The sequence below is a fragment of the Lutra lutra genome, chromosome 13 (assembly GCF_902655055.1).
Source record: "Lutra lutra chromosome 13, mLutLut1.2, whole genome shotgun sequence".
NCBI lineage: Eukaryota > Metazoa > Chordata > Mammalia > Carnivora > Mustelidae > Lutra > Lutra lutra.
This window is the reverse complement of record NC_062290.1, coordinates 11,615,994-11,631,255: the sequence shown is the minus strand read 5'-3', so window position 1 is coordinate 11,631,255 and position 15,262 is coordinate 11,615,994. Positions and strand designations below refer to the sequence as shown.

The 15,262-nt window shown below is 45.3% G+C and overlaps 1 protein-coding gene across 5 annotated transcripts in view; it reads left to right on the top strand.

Moving 5' to 3' along the window:
- The first annotated feature begins 6,551 nt into the window (after nt 1-6,551).
- The window catches only part of APBA1 (amyloid beta precursor protein binding family A member 1), a 193,809-nt gene continuing 185,098 nt past the window's right edge, over nt 6,552-15,262 (top strand). For 3 of the 5 annotated variants that reach the window (XM_047698776.1, XM_047698775.1, XM_047698772.1), the window contains exon 1: nt 7,384-7,496. The gene's annotated coding sequence lies outside the window, so the exon portion shown is untranslated. Of the gene's footprint in view, nt 6,863-7,282; nt 7,497-15,262 lie in introns of those variants that run through there. The other 2 variants (XM_047698774.1, XM_047698773.1) reach the window with 2 other exon arrangements.

The following is a 15,262-nucleotide window of genomic DNA, read 5'->3' as shown; positions in this document are numbered from 1 at the left end:
CACTAAGACCCGTTTCAATTCAGTTTTCTTGATAGGTCTGCAGCAGCGTGAGGATGAAAATAATTCCCAAATGGCAAAGAAGGGTGAAAAGCTGCTTTCCTGAATCCCAGAACATGTTATTCCTTAACCTATCAGACCTTATTAAGAGTGACTTAAAATCTGTCAGTTCTCAAAAGGTTTCTCCAGTAACAGATTTCTTGGTTCCATTTAGTTCCTGCAGTTCCCACAACCACAGCCCTATTCGATTTAGCAGGGCTCGGCTGCATGAATGCCGAAATTAAAATGTGCTTTCAAAATTCAATCCACAGCAAAACTGACCTAACTTAGAAGCATCTCCACAGTCAGATTTAATAAAACGATATGAGTTTGGAGGAGAAGGCAGAAGAAAGATGAGTGTCTTTGAGGTATGAAAGAAAAGTAGATAGTGGTTTTTTTTTTTAAGTTACACTAACATATGTCCCTTTTTTAAAGTCAGTTTTCTGTTTCACAGAAAAATTCAAAGACCCTCCATTGTTTCTTTTCAATTTTCAGAGGTTTATCCATTAGGAAGATGATCTCTATTATTTTTCTGGAAGCAAATGCATTTGTCTACCCTAGTGCTTTAAAGTACATATATTTCTTGCCTGGGAGACACTTTAAAGCCTTTTGGTTGAACGGAAACCATCAAAGCTAGGGGCCATAATATTTTTTTACAATTAGGAAACAAAATGTCTTTTTAAGGAAGGAAAAAAAAAAACAACGCTGCTCATTAAACTATAGATTTGAGTTCTAGAAGAGAGAGAACTAACCTCATTCCCTTAACACACAGTATTTAGTCTAGCAAACACTGACAACAACAAAAATGAAAACACAGTTTGGCCAGACCCTGCTTTGTCCATTTTTTATCATCCCAGTTGGTGTGTATGCATCTGTATGAGAGAGAGAAAGAGGGAAGAAGAGAGAGAGAGACGATCTCTCTTGGCTGGCAAAATTGATGAACGTCTGATTAAACGGCTCACGCTGATTTTATTTCCTATTAAAGGCCTACCTGGGCTCCTTATTTTTGAGCCAATAGAGATACCTAACTTTTTTCAAAAGGTAGTGAATGCTTGCAAAAATAGTAGCAAAGGGGATGCCTGGGTGGCTCAGTGGGGTAAGTGTCTGCCTCCAGCTCAGGTCATGATCCTGGGGGCCTGGAATCGAGCCCATATGGGGCTTCCTGCTTTGCGGGGGGGATCCTGCTTCTCCCTCTGCCCCTACTCCCCAGCTCATGCTCTCTCTCTCTCTCTCACTCTCTCTCAAGGAAATAAGCAAAATCTTAAAAAAAAAAAAATAGTAACAAAGGAAAAAGAAACCTTTCTAAAGGCAAATCACTTTGATAATCTTGAACAACGCAACTGGAGTAATGGGAAGGACAGTTAGTAAATGTATCATCAACCAACAAATAGAGTAGGTACTCTGTGATAAGCTAGGTGCTTGACACTGGGTTCCTGCTCTTGAAAGTCCCGTGAATTGGTCTGGGAGGTAATACAATGTACCTGAGACAAAATGCCTATCAGAAAATAGGAACAGAGCAGTGTTTTTAAATTATGCTTCCGTATGTCAGTCCTATTCTAGAAACAGAACTGAGGTATCTCCTGCCAAAAATGGATAATGGTAGGCTTTGTCTTGGTTTATGAATTGGTAAAAGAAGAAAACTGGTTATTAGAATTTTATCAATTTTATATTTTTACCCTGTGCATCTTCCTTAACCACTGGTGTTTACTACGATTTCGCTATTAATAAGATGGTAAAGGGCCATGAATCTGTAGAAAACACATACTGAGAGAAAAAAAAATTCTGAAATTGCTGAGGACTTAATTTCACAGTTGCTTATTTTGAAGGAAATACACTCCTGGTTGTAATGTTTTATATATATACATATATGTGTATATATAATACAAACAGCCATATTTTCTCCGGATTAAAGTGTTCTCAGTTTGCTGGATGAATTAAACATATCAATGTATTATGGCATTTCTACCACATGACCATAACATTCCGTTATTTTTTTAGTGAAATAAATTGGGAAACAGCCAAGTGTATATGCAGATGTAAAATGGAACGAACAAACCATTTTACCAATTTTTGTCTATTTATATCCTGACATTGCATAGAGGCTGTAAGGCTGATAATGTCACAAACAAATTTTCAGACAATAAGATACACCTGTGAAAGCAACATAACATGAGAATGTTTTCTTGAAGAATGTAGTATTTCAAATAAGCCAGGAAGGATAAATAAAATCTGGGGGGGAAAAAAATGCTTCAGAATGCAAAGTGACCCAATAGTTATTTTTACAGCATCCGGCGGTAACGTTAATTTTACAAGCCACATTTTTAATAATCTTGGTTATTCAATAACATTGTCAAGGTCATTGTACATTGTAGAATTTTTTTTTTTTTTAACCACCAAATGAGTGGACCATTACTAACATTTTGACGTACTTGTTTTCTGTGTACGTTTTAATAGTTGTAATCAACTGACCATACCATTTCCTATCTGGAGTTTTTCAGCGAAGATGGAAACTTAAAACTTTTTCTCATGTTATTAAAAAAAATCTGTGGATGTGGTATCTTTAACAGTTGTATACTGTAACACTGTAAGGATGTATCAGTTCCCTTATTCCTGTATATTTAGGTGAAGGTTTCTCATCTTTCACCATTATAAGCCTGAGATGAACACAGTGGTTGGTGTTTCCGTTGGCCTCTGTCCATTTCCTGCTCTGTGCGGTCCCTAGGTCTCACTCTCTCCTCCATCAGCCAAGTGGTTTGGGGAGGACTGACCCAGCTCCAGGAGTGGGCGCCATGCCACTCACCGTGGAGGCTGGTTCCGGGGATAGGCAGACGACCACTTAAAAAAGACGACACACTGCCATGACACTCCTCCCTCAGAAACTTCATTTTCAGAGGCAGAAATGGTCCATGTGGCCCCGAGTGCCTTCCAATGCATCACATAAGCACAGCCATGGGACACAGCTCTGGATCAACTCATTCAAGGTCACACTGAATGGGAGTCATGAAAAATAAAGAGGGGGCCTCCTGACCTGTCTGGGGAACACAACGAAAAGAAGAGGACCTACCTGAAGCCAAGACAGAATTTATGTCTAGAGAAAAAGCTGGTATACAAGAGTCAGTATATAAAAGCAAATGTATTAAAGACTAGGACTTGTACACTTCATAACTGTTCATTTTGTTCACACATTTAAAATTCTGCGACAAAAATGACTATTCCACGGATTACAAAGGTCTCTGGAATACCCAATGTTAGCAGAACTAACATCCTCAAGAAAGAGAAACCTGGGTGGCTCAGTTGGCTAAGTGTCTGACTCTTGACTTTGGCTCAAGTTATAATCTCAGGATCATGGGATCAAGCCCCATGTCAGGACCCATGCTGGATGTGGCGTCTGCTTGAGATTCTCTCTCTCCCTCTCCCACTGCCTCTCCCCTGTTCTTTCTCTATCAGATAAATAACTAAATAAATAAAATCTTAAAATCCTCAAGGAAAAAACTCTTTACCCAAAGGCCAATGAGTGTTTGTTTTGCATATACCCTCAGCTCCTAGGACATAAGCTTGAGGGGACACCTGGGTGGCTCAGTGGGTTAGCATCTGCCTTGGGCTCAGGTCATGATCTCAGGGTCCTAGGGTCGAGCCCTGCATCAGGCTCCCTACTCAGTGGAGAGTCTGCTTCTCCCTCTCTCTCTGCCCCTCACAAACCTCTCCCCCAACTTGTGTTCTTCTCTCTCAAATAAATAAAATCTTAAAAAAAAAAAAAAAGACTTAAACTTGAGGACTGAGAGAGAAGGAAGGTAATCACTAAGGAACTTGAAATCAAGGAAGAGTATCTACCACTACCAGAAGAGATATTTCCAGTTGCAGCTGTCCAGAGTCATACCAAAGGTTGGAAGACATGGTCACATCCTTGTGAAGTGTGAATGAATTTAGTGAATCCTGGAATCTTCAGGTCTTTGCTGAGAAAAAGAAACCTAATGAATAAAAGTTCATGGATCCCTCCCCTCTTACCAAATGACAAAAAGTGCTTGGTACGGGCAGGGTGATGGAGTTTGGGACCTCAGAGATCACACCAAAGGAAATTACCTATGAGCCAGTGGGAGACAAATGAGTTTGCCTGTAATACAAGGCTCTAAACTGGTAGGCACAGAGACTTCTGATCCACACGCAATGGCGGTCAAGGCTTCAACTTGAACCCCAGCCACTTGGCATAGTGTCTATAGTAGCTACCTGGTACAACGGCTGGAAGGTTGCCGTTGTTTTATACGCTGCCTTCTGAAATACTGAATACCCTTGTTAAACGTAGGTAAGCCATATATTTGAAGTGGCTTATAAGAATACCTATAAGAAATTAGGAAAATACCAATAAAACAGGCATAGAAAAACCCGCAGATAGAATAAAAGAGCAAGACCAAAGGAAGCGCTAAGACATCGATATGAATGCACTGTGAATCCACTCATTTCCTACAATGACCTGCAAATTGGGCTTTCAGTTTCCTGCCGGCCAAGGCACAAAGAGTAGCATGAGCACTTTGGAGGACAATCTGTGCTGTGCATGAGGGATAAATACATTTGTGTCTTTTGTGGGAGGGTGGGGGACGAGGAAGGAGTGAGTTTTCCAAATATTAATATTTGGTAACTAATTAGTTTTGAAGGTCTCTAAGCAGCCATTATAACAGTCATTACTTTCATTCAAATGGCACTTAATGCTTCACAAAGTAATTTACACACTTTCTTTCATTTGCACAAAAATCCTGTGATGCAAGATTTGAGGGGATGGTATTATTAAAGCAATAATGTATCTCTCACTCACGCATCCAGGAACTTCGCCTCCCTGGAAACACAATGCAAAAGGAGAAGATAAGCAGAAAGATCTCTGAGATAAGAAACCAAATGGCAGCAAGTCTATGCAGAGGAGAGAATCTCCCTCGGAACCGAGATCCCCTTATTTAGCCTGAAATTCTTTTTTTTTTTTTTTTTTTTTTTTTGACAGAGATCACAAGTAGGCAGAGAGGCAGGCAGAGAGAGGGAAGCAGGCTCCCTGCTCAGCAGAGAGCCCGATTCGGGGCTCAATCCCAGGATCCTGGGACCATGACCTGAGCCGAAGGCAGAGGCTTTAACCCACTGAGCCACCCAGGTGCCCCTAGCCTGAAATTCTAACAATACTTAACTTCCTTCCTAAAACCCTAGCAGGTTAAAACAAGGAACTATTAACAAACGAGGGACTATTACAGAGAGGCACTTTGAAAGCCCCCCAAAACTGAGACGTAGGAAAGCAGGGTAGTGTAGAAACTGAAAACACCATACGGCTCACCAAGTAGCGTACGCAGGGATGTGTCAAGAGGTCAGACCTGGACCCTGGCCCTCTAAGAATCAGGTGTTCACACGGTTACATGGTTACCTCACCAATCTTTCAGGAAACAAAATGAGCTCATGGTCATCCACTCCCAACCCTTACAACCTTTCAGTGACCTGCCAAGGCTCATAAGATAAAATCCTTATTAAAAATGGCCCACAAGGTCCTGCGGATTCTGGCTTCCGCTGCCCGCCTCTCCAACTGGTCTCACATCCCCTCCACTTCAACCCCACCTGGGTGGGCTTCTTCTGCACACTTTCTTCTCTCTACCTGAACCTGTCTCACTGCTGCCTCTCCTGGGCAACGTGAAAGGTCATTTTCTTGGGGAGCTTTACTCAATCCTGGAGTCTAGGTTTCCTTGTAAACCCTTAGCACTTTTGCATTTGAAAACGGATCGTAGTTGCATTTAATCATTAGTTTGATTGTTCAGTACCTGTTTCCTCCAGGGTACTGTGAGCTCTGGGAGAACAAAGACCATGTCTGGAATACATGCGCAATAAATATTTACTGGAAAAAAGAAAAAAAGAAGAGTATGTAATGTCACAGCACAAGCATGCTACATCTTCCTGGTAAATATTTCAAGTTCACTACAAGATCTTTTTTGACAAGGGAGAAGCTATTATTTTCTTTATTAAAGCAAAAATAAAAGATTCATTATGGAGTAGAATGCAAAATTCATATGAATTTTAAAGCTAAAGCACAAGCTTCCAGGAATGCTTCTGCCTACGCCCCCCGATTTTTCTCAAGGCATTGTGCTTAAAATAATACGGAAACACGGTGTGGTAAAAGATCCATTTCCCAAGAGATCTGGATAACCAAGGCTCATCTCCGTTTTACTAGATGAGAAAGCGTACGAAGAAGGCTTTGCAAACCGTAAGGCTGTGTGCAAATATAACTTATTATTACTGAGAAATCCGTCCCGAAGAGGGGGGGTGGCTTGGTTCGTACTGTACCGCCAATTACAGGTGAGGCTGGCGCCAGGACCCAGGTCTCCCGAGGCCTGTCCCGCCCGCTGTTTTTCATTAACGCACAGCACCTGCCACCTGCTCCCTGATGCAAAGGTCCCCTCCCTCCCAGCCACATCTGGGGCTGATGCCCTAAGCCGGCCCCCAATACACTTCAAGTTCTGACCAACTAGAATCGAGAAGCGGGCAGAAAACCCAGCCGGGCACTTCCAAGCATCGGAAGAGAGAGGCTTTTGGCCTCGCCCTCAGGACCGGGCAGCTTCCCGGGAGGGCTGCCGACGCGGCCGGCTCGCTCGGGCCCGAACCCAGGAGGCTCTCCCTCTAGCGGCGCAAACGCACGACTGCAGCGCGCCCCGGAGCCACCGTCAAGCCGCTTTTCTGAAGGGGCTGTGCGGCCGCCGGGCTGAGAAGTGCCGCCGGTATTCCCGGGGCTGGGAAGCGGGAACGCTCAGGAGTAACTCAGGAAAGACAACACACGCGGCTGCCCGGCCTCGCGGTCCTGCGCGCCGAGGTTGGCCACAGCCGCTGCTTAAGGAAACCGGGACCCCCTGAGGCGCCTGCAGAGGCGGGCGGAGGTCCCCGTCAGGCCCCGGGGCGATGCGGCCGCACTTCCCGCTCCGTGCGCCCCGCCCGCGCGCGCCGGGTCTCGCCCTCCCGGCCGAGGCGCGACCGGCTGCGGGAGGTTCCTGCGCCGCGCACGCCCACCCACGCCGGGGCCGGCGCGCTGGGGCTGGCGACCGCAGGGGGACCCCGCCCCGCTGCCTCGGGCTCGCGCGGCGCGCGTGCGCGCGGGTGGGCGTGGGAGGCAGGGGCGCTACTAGCGCCGGCGTGTGCGCGCGCGCTCCCCGGGCGCCCTCCCGCGCAGGCCGGCCCGGCTCGGCCCCGGCGCGCGTCACGAGGGGCGGGCGGGCAGAAGGGGGTGGGGCCGCGGACCGGAGGGGCCCGAGCGGCGGCTGCCGAGCCCAAGCCGGAGCTGGGCGAGGGCGGCTGCGGTGCCGGCGGCGGCGGTGGCGGCGGCGGCGGGAGAAGATGGTGGCGCTGGAGGTAGGAGCGGCTGGAGCGGAGCTTTATTCCCAGGCTTGGCACCAGCGCTGTCATTAGCGCCGCCTGCTCCCGCGGGCCCGCGGACCCAGCTGTCAGGCAAGGTACCACAGCCAGAGAGGGAGGGGGGGTGCCCGGCGCTGATGCTGCCCCCGACGGAGCCCCGGTCCTTGCCGGGAGGTGGGGGTGGTGGTGCTCCCGGGCGCGACTCGGGCTGTAAGGAACAATAGTGCGGATGAACGGGGACAGCCGGCGACATCCAGGGGCAATGCCTTTAGCCATCGAGCCAACGGGGCGGGGGAAGGAGGCGCTGAAGGCAGGAACGCCTGGTGTCCGGTGCGCGCCGAGATGCGGGGCTTTGGAGGCAGCGAGCGTGCCTGATGACAGTCATGCAAGGAGTGTGTGTGTGTGTGTGTAAAAGGTACAGCCAAGGGGATGGGGGTGGTGGACTGAAGGTGTTGGAGAATGACATTTCCAGGAATCCCCGCTAGGCTCTCTCATCCCTTGGCTGACTCTCCCGGAGAAAAGAGTGTGGTGATGGCAACGATGAGGTGGGCAGGATGCACTTGGTGTGTGCGTGGAGAGAGGCAGTGGGATAGGTGCGGATTTGTAAAATCCCATGTGTGTAAGTGTGTGTGTGTGTGTGTGTGTGTGTGTACTCGTGTGATTGCCTCCACTGCTCCCCTAACTGAGCTCCAAACCCAGAGATGTGCGGGTGCCCTGACTTGCTGCCACCCTCTGTCTATGGGACAGTGTTTGGTATTTTGGCCCTGCAACTCTGAGTACAGTCTGTGTTCTGCTCTTTCGAGTGGATGGGATTCTCACTTCCCCTTTCTCTGGCTTCTTGACGCGGGGATGTGGAAATGTGCATGTGGCTTTGGGCGCATGGCAGGGAAATAGGATCATGGTTACCCCTTCTGGGCTTGTTAGCCTCCCTGGATTATAAGGCAGCCTCTATCCTGGGGGACTTCTCTCCTCAGCCCCTGTTCCGGAAGGGTCTTGAATGCCCTGACTCTGCAGTTTCTATTGTTTATCGCTTGTCTGACCTGAAGGAGAGGGGGGTCTTTCATGGCCACTGTCCCCACAACTTTGAATGTCAACTAGACCTTCTCCTTCCACATTCCAACAGTGGAAACCTTAGGGCTGAAGAATGGTTGATCTTTATGTTGGTTCTTATAGAATGAGCTCTGGAGGTGTGTATAGAAAGATGGGGTCAGGGGGAGTATTTGAAAAGAAGAGAAAGATCGTACAGAGAAATGTTTCGTATGGTTGGTCAGCGCCACACAGGCAGGGCGTTTTCCAAAGGAATAGGGATACTTTATTTCTACTGCTGGTGTCATCGACTCTTCCAGCTCTCACAATGGCTAGGTGGTGCCATATACCATTCACGAACTGAAATCCCCTAAGACCCATGGTGATGGGGTCCTGGTTTGGTAAAGTCTGCTTTCCTAGCCGATGTAGTCTGCTAACAGAGAATTTGAAAAATGTCAGGCTGGCAGTAAGTCACCCAGTGCGAGCCAGGACACGGAACTGCATCCAGAGTCTATGGCTGTTTAATTGTCTCTGCGCGATAAAGATAGGCTTGTGTGGGGCTGGGTAGAGATAGGGAGATAGCATATTCCTGTGTGTGTCCACTGCAGTTTGACTCCCCGGTGCCTGTATTTCTCCTGCGGTATTTGTAGGAATTCGTGCACCTCTGCACTTAATATCTTGATGCTTCTTTATTAAAATGTTGTGTGAGAAGATTAGCCTGCTTAGAACATATTTAAACTACAGCACCTTAAATTCTGCTGCATTGCTGTCAGAATCCAAACTAGCGGCTGCAATCCTCTTTGAAAAGCCTGTAGCAGTCACGGCTATATAAGTAAATATATACCACGTTGGCCTCCGAGGGTTCTTTCTCTTTTTCTTTTTTAAAAAAAATTCGGTTTTGTTTTGCCAAAACCTGAATGATACTGCTGTTACAATGAAAATAATAAAATTAGTGCTGTTCATGTATGTTTTTTTTTCTTCCTATGTATCTTCTCTTAATTAATGATGATACATGGAGCAGGTGCTCTTGAAACTGTAAACGTTAAATTTCCCCATGTCCTTCAGTCAAGCCTTCTAAAATGTTAGTGTGAGGTTATTGGATCCCCTCCAAGATTTAAGGATAGATTTATAAAAATGGATTTTGAATCTTAGTTTTACTCCCTATTAGTTCTGCCAATGTCTTTCTGGGAAAAGTACTTATGGAATTTAAAAGGCGTTCAAAGAGGTTCTGTTTCTTTCTTTCTTTTTAAAATTTTCTTTATGTTTGCAAGCAAAAGCCAGAGATGTAAAGGTCTTATGGGAAAGTTAAAGGGTATTAGAAATTGACAAGGTAAATACACTGTTTAGAAGAAGAATAATTATAAACAACACAGTCAATGACTCAGAAATTAGTGATTTCCTTTCTAGTGTAAATGTGATGATTTAAAAAATACAATGCCTGGCTTTTCAAAAGATTGGACTCGTAAATTTAATAGTACACCTTAACTTCTATAATTCAATCTGGTAAACAGTCGTACCTTTTGTTTTGTGTGGATGCATCTTCTTCACTTAAAGGGCCATTAATGCTTTTTTTTTTTTTTCCTGTTATTGAGTTTCTTAAAGAAGTTCATTTTTCAGAAAACTTGGAAGTAAAAGACATTTGAAAATTGGCCCGTGCAGCTGAAAGGAATAAACTATGGTACCATGGGGAGATGAGACTTAGATCCTACAAGGAAAAAGTAATTGTGGCTAAAATTGAGAGAATTTCAAGGATTAGAAGCCAAAGTTAACCCTTTGGGTTAAAATCATTAACTCACAAATATTTAACTGCGTACTACCTCTCAGTCTCCGTGTGCCTTGGATGAGTTTGGGAGATCGAGAGGGCCAGAGATGTGAAAAATAAGAAGACTTAGACCCTGCTCAGAGGAAGTTCATGGTCTGGAAGTCTGGGAGATAGGGCGTACCTGTAACTAACTATAAAAATGGTGTAAAATGGCTACCTTGCCAAAAAGCTATATTCCTTCAATGCTGTGGGTATTCATAAGGTGTAGCAACGACTGGGGCGCCTGGGTGGCTCAGTGGGTGAAAGCCTCTGCCTTCGGCTCAGGTCATGATCCCAGGGTCATGGGATCAAGCCCTGCATCGGGCTCTCTGCTCAGTAGGGAGCCTGCTTCCCCCTCTCTCTCTGCCTGCCTCTCTGCCTACTTGTGATCTCTGTCTGTCAAATAAATAAATTAAAAAAAAAAAAAGATGTAACAATGACTTCCACTGGAAGAGTTGGGGAAGGTTACGTGAAAGAGGTAGCATTTGAGCTGAGACTGAGACAGGTGGTGTTTGGGCTGGCCGGGAACGGAAGGCATCCTTGAGGAATGAGTAGCAGAGACTTGGTGATGGGAAGGTTGGGGCTTGCCTAAAGAATGGTGTGCTTTGGTTGAGGCACGCAGAATGCTAAGGGATGTAATGAGAGGTCAGGGGAGAAAGATAGGTTGTCCAAGGTTATGGAACAGCTTGGGTACGGATTTCATTCAGTAAGCACCAGGGAGCCATGGAAGGTTTCTGAGGAAGAGTGTTGTCAGGGTCAGAACTCTGCAATAACCCTGTAGCATTGTGTTGGACATAATGCAATGAGAAAAGACTGGTTGTAAGGAGACCAGTTAGAGTCTGTCATCAAATTAGGGGTAAGAGGAAATGAGACAGCAGGAGTGGAGAGGAATAATGTGAACGCTGAGCAGGGAAGTCAGAAGTCATTGTTGGGCGCAGCTGAGACAGTGATTGGGTCTTTGTCAGAGAGGAGGTTCGGAGGAGGATGAGGAAGAGGAGAAAGAAAAGAGATTTCATCCCAGGCAGGACAGATTCATCCAAGTGAAGGGACTAGAATACAGGTGTAGGTTTTCTGGAGAGAAGTCAGAGCTACAAAGAGAATTGGGAGTCATCTACTTAGGAGTGATTTTGATGCTTCAGGAATGGCTAGTGAAGAAAATGGAGTGAAACAAAGCAAAAGATAAGGGTAAGGATCCTTGGGGCATGTCTGTATGTTAGAGGGGAGAGAGAAAGAAGAAGATAAGAACAATATTAAACAAAGGGCAGCTGGAGCAAAATGGTGCCAGTCATATGGTGTCATGGAAGCTGGGAAAGGTGAGGGAGCCACCACCATCCACATCTCATCAAACAGCACATCCCAAGGGCTGAGGGTACAGCGAAGGAAAAGCCACTGGATTTGATTCCTGGCTTTCCTAAAGTATTTTTGGTGATGGCCAAACAGTGGTGGCCGCCAGGCTGCCAGGGGTTAAAGAGTCAGAGGCTGGTGCCTGGGTGGCTCACTCTGTTAAGCATCTGCCTTCACCGCAGGTCATGATCCCAGGGTCCTGGGATCGAGCCCCACATCCGGATCCTCCTTGCCCAGTAAGGAGCCTGCTTCTCCCTCTGCCTGCTGCCCCTGCTTGTGCTCACTCACTCTCTCTCTGACAAATAAATAAATAAAATCCTTCTAAAAAAGTTTTTAGGGGCGCCTGGGTGGTTCAGTGGGTTAAGCCGCTGCCTTCGGCTCAGGTCATGATCTCAGGGTCCTGGGATTGAGTCCCACATCGGGCTCTCTGCTCAGCAGGGAGCCTGCTTCCCTCTCTCTCTCTCTCTCTCTCTGCCTGCCTCTCTGTCTACTTGTGATCTCTCTCTGTCAAATAAATAAATAAAATCTTTAAAAAAAATAAAATAAAATAAAAATAAAAAAGTTTTTAAAAAGAGGCAGGGGTGATGCATGTGGAAAGCTATGAAGACACACTTCCTTTTAAATAAATTGGACGGCAGAAGAGGAAGGATTCTGACGCATCAAAGAAGTGGTGTACTATAGAGAAAGTAATGTTTTTAGCGTAAGAAGACTTGAGCCTACTTTATCACCAGAGAAGAATCCACAGAGAGGAAGAGAGATTGAAAATGTAAGAGAGAGTCTAAGCGGACAGAATGGAATCTTCAAGGTGATGGGAGGATACTAGGTGAAGGCAGAAGAAGGACTCTCGAGACAAAAGCATGGGGGTTTTGAGGTGGAAAGAGAATCATTTGACCATCATCTTCTAAGTAAAGTCAAAGGACAGGTGGGCAGATTGAGACCATAAGTAGAATAATGAAGTCTTGGAGTACGCCTTGTGGAAAGGTAGCGGTGAGTCAGTTAGGGGGGAACAAAAGGTTACCACCTAGCTATGAAGGCCTGCATTTGGAGAGCATGAACTTATAGTGGAACCAATTAACCCTATTGAAGCAGAGCTTGACGACTACTTATATAATTTTTGTAATAGAGCGCATTTAATGCTGTTAAATATAGTGGTTCCTCTTTCCCTTAAACTCAATGAAAAGAGAAAAATGTTTACCTTTAAAATTAGCTGAATAAAGACCTCCACCTGAATTATTTCCTGTGACTTTTCTCTCTGAGGGATTGCTGACTTAAATCAATAAAGCATATAATAAAATAATGGGGGAAAAAGTGTTTTCAAAAAGATGAGCTTTCTCTATCTATAACAGCAGGATATGGCTTTACAGGGAAGTGTGAAGTCGATTTTTCAAAAGAATAATCAAATATAGCACCTCACCCAACACCATACTCATCATAAGCACTCAATAAATATTTATCACACGAATACATGAATAAATTTATTTTTTTTTTGTAAGCAAGGTAGAGTATCCAAGATCCAAAATACTGGGATTTCTTTCTTATTTACACCATGGTCATTGAATGAGTTGCATTCCATGGTCCATACAAGTTTATGATAGAATTAAAACAATTTTATTTATTCATACCTCCAACATATGTTGAGGCTTTACAAAAAACATTTTTTTTTTTTTACAAAACTTTTTTTCACAAAATAATCATGTATCCTTTAGATCCTTGAGCTATGGGGCTGTCATGATTCCAGATGAGTTTATAGCATTTCAGCTGTGGTGAGTGATGATTTTGAAGTCCTCCCGATGAAATCATTTATTCATTCCTTCGACAAGCATCCACAGAGCGCCTCCTCTAGACCAGACACTATTCTAGGTGCAAGGGATACAGCAAAGGGGAAGAAGTCCCTACTTTTCACTGACTTTTTAGCAGGAAGAGAATAAATAAGCAAATATATATCATGTCAGGGGGCGACAAGTGCTGAGAAGAATAAAGCAGAGAAGACAATAGGGCGTGATAATGTAGAGGGTGCTGTTATTTTCATAGAGGGTGTTCAGGGAAGGCCTTGGAGCAGAGAGAGCTTAATGGAAGGTGAAGGAATGAGCTGCACAGACATTTAGGGGAAGCGCCTAAGGCAAAGAGAACATCAAGAGCTCCAGGCCTGAGGTGGGAATGTGCTTGGCATGACCGAGGAATAGCAGGGAGGCCTCCTGGGTCTCCTTGCTTCACCAGGCCATGTCCTGTCTTCCCAATGGATGGAGTGGTCACCCCGGGATCCTTGAGGGACACTTAAGGACAATGTGATGCCTTGCCTTTCAATATTTAATCAGTCCGTAAAGCCTTATCACCAGCTACCATGTTTGGGCTGACCTGCGTGTGAATCAGCGCTGAGTTTGTAAAAAGGTGGATGTCCTCCAGCAAACCTTTACGTTGGAAAACTTGAAAACTGGCTCTCTCGGGGCCATGATAAAATGCTAGTCAGCTGGAAGCTGTGCGTCTCCTGGAATGGCCACATGGCCCTTCCTCAGTCTGAATCTTCTTTAGTTATAGGGTTTCTTTCCTCCCTCCATGTTTCTTGCCCCATTCTCAAGTCTACAGTTCTTGAATATGTTTGTTCACCTGGGCACACCCTACAGCCCACGGAAAAACGTAAGGGATCATCGAGTCCTTATGGAAAGGAATGAATGAGACGTTGCCAGAGACCTAAGTCATGGAGATGTAAAGCTCGTTCACCTTGACTTTTGTAGACAGCTGTTTTTCAAAAAGGACGAAATCACCACATGAAGCTGAAGTAGGTTGTGCGTACAAGGCCTGAGGCAAGGACTTGGGTGTCGGTAGATTGGAGGGAGGTGATCCCAGAAAGCAAGAAACAGGCTCTGGAGGCACGGGAGAAATCCCTTGGGTGGATAAGCAGAAGGCAGGGTGGGCTAGAGGTGGGAGTCTGTCAGCTTGTATGGGAGGTGTCCTGGCAGAGCTGTGGGGGGCGGGGCGCTGAGGGGACATGAGAAGGGCATCACATCCTCCTTTCCACATGGAACAGCGATAACATAAGGAATTTTTTAAACACATAAGAATGGTTGGATAGCAGCTATTGGTGTTTTAATTGAGGGATTTTAATGTATTGGGAGAGTGAACTCTAGTTCACTCCCAGCCCAGCTCTGAGGACCCTAGGTTACCTGGGAGGCAGATTACCGTATATGCCCATGTATAAGGTACCTACAGTTATAAGATGGTCCCCAATGTTCCAATGAGACGGTTTTTAAAGAGCCTTTACATCAGCTTGAAAACACACATTTTGGAGATACAGATAAAGGGTGAGATGTCTGCTTGTATTTAATTTATTATATTGCTTGCATAGATTTAAAACCACATTATATAAAATTGGTAATTTAGAAAATACGACATCCTTCTCCCCTCCCATTGTATAAAATCACTTATTCAAATCTTCCACGTGTTTCTTTAACTTGAGTCTTTTTCATTATTGGGCCACGTTTGGCATATTTCTATCTAACTGGTTTGAAATAAAGTACTTCTCAAGTGACACTGCCACTACAAACTGTCCCAAGTCACTGCGTGTCCATTTAGATAACAGAAGAACAGTTGTTTTTTCCCTTTCTTCCGCTGGGTGTATATTCACGGTCTCCACAACCCAGCACCTCTGAATGACTTGGATAAGGACATCCAATACAGGCAACGGTGAAGGAATTT